Below are 2118 nucleotides of genomic sequence, written 5' to 3' on the forward strand. Positions count from 1 at the left end.
GCTGTGTGCTGTATTTTTTTAGTCACTGTCAAATATGATGTAATTCTCACCAGATTCTAGGTTCTGTAAAGGGGGAGTTACTGCTACAATGTGCAGTGTTAATTCAGTGCACTGGACTAAAACAATATTGCACTGAGATTTTAAGGATTTTTTTTTTTTTTTTTTTGAGACAAAGTCTTGCTTTGTCACCCAGGCTGAAGGGCAGTGGTACGATCTCGGCTCCCTGCAACTTCCACCTCCCAGGTGATTCTCGTGCTTCAGCCTCGCAAGTGGCTGGGATTTCAGGCATAGGCTACCATATCTGCCTAATTTTTTTTTTTTAAATTAGAGTTGTGATTTCACCATGTTGCCCAGGCTGATCTCAAACTTTTGGCCTCATGTGCTCTGCCCCAACCTCTGCCCCAACCTCTCCCCCGGCCTCCCAAAGTGCTTGATTTACAGGTGTGAGCCACCTCACCCAACTCCTGTTTTAAGGATTTTTTTTCAACCTATTCCTTAACAGCAAAAAGATACGGAGACTTGGACTGATCCTATGGAATAAAAACACTGGAGAATATTTTTATTCTGAATGGGGGCCTGTTTGGGTTTCTGTGAGCTGACGGATGAGTGTGCAGAAGGGTGTGGAGGAGGTGAGGTCTTGTGCTGATTTCATCCTCCTGGATGCAGCTGGGGGTGATTTGTACGAGGCCTCCCTGGTCGGGTCAGCTACATCTGGCTGGAGTGTGTGTCCTATTTAAGCACATCTCGCTGTGCTAGGCTCTCAGGAGATAGCACGGACATGAGGGACCCAGGCTGGCAGTCACAGAGATGACTTCCAGCCTAGTGGGATGTTCCCATCCATCAACACGACAAAACCCATCAGTTCCGGGAGGTGCAGGGCTGGCCAACCCAGGTGGAGAGAAGTTCCCCAGCATGATTCATCCACAAGGCCATGTCTTTTCTCTCCTCTGCCCTCATACGAGCCCAGTGAGACTGGGCCTGTTCTTCATTTCTAGCTTACAGATGAGGCAACTGAGGCACAGGCTCATGCGTGGCTGACTGAGAGCCATCTATGTCCCAGGAGGACAGCTTAGCCTGAGAGGCTTCATGACCAGATGTCGCTGCCATCCTTGAGCTGGTGGGCTTGCTAACACCCCACGCAAAAGGTCAGCAGCTGGGTCCATTGCTCACTGTCTTAGGCATCTTTGCCATGAGTCACACTAATGTCCGCACACTGCAAGTAGGAATTTTGTTTACAAGCAAGCTCTTCTCTGTCCTGTGGACTCAGGGCCAAATATGGAAAGTCGATATCGTCTGTTGTCTCCCCAGAGTTCAATGCTCTCGTGCAGACAGTCGACAAATCCTTCCTACTCAACATCTTGCAGCAAGCTCGGGGAGAGGCGGGAGAGGGGAGTGTTTTCATTTGCCGAGGAGGAAATTTGGGAACAGGATGCTTCTGTAAGAACTCGGGTTTCTAGAGAATGCTGCGAGGGCCCTGGAAGTGAACTGACTTTTGAGATGCTGACCCCACACTGGCCGGTTAGCTCTGGGCCCTGGAGGGAAGCTAGTGGGGACGGGCTGATGGGACATCCTGAAAAACAAGCCATCTCCACTCTTGGTAGTTTAAAAACGTTTTAAGAAGTTAAGGTATTTCAACAATTCCTTTCTGGGTGATTGCGACTTAGTTCATTAACTTTTGCAAAATCCCACTTTGGGAGGCCAAGACTGGTGGGTCACTTGAGGTCAGGAGTTCGAAACCAGCCTGGCCAACATGATGAAACTCTGTCTGTACTAAACACACACACACACCACACACACACCACACACACACACACACACAAATTACCCAGACATGGTGGCAGGCACCTGTAATCCCAGCTACTTGGGAGGTTGAGACAAGAATCACTTGAACCCGGTGGGGTGGAGGTTGCAGTGACCCGAGATCACACCATGCACTGCAGCCTGGGTGACAGAGTGAGACTGTCTCAGAAAAAATGTGCAAAATCCATCTGGGACACAACATTTTGCTCATAAGGTTCAGAAGGCTGGAGACGATGACCCCTGGGTCCAAGCATCCTCACGATCCAGTGGGTCCTAGAAATCCTGGGAAAATCCTCCCGAAAGGGCTTCACCAGGCAG

This window comes from Nomascus leucogenys, chromosome 2, assembly GCF_006542625.1.
Source record: "Nomascus leucogenys isolate Asia chromosome 2, Asia_NLE_v1, whole genome shotgun sequence".
Lineage (NCBI taxonomy): Eukaryota > Metazoa > Chordata > Mammalia > Primates > Hylobatidae > Nomascus > Nomascus leucogenys.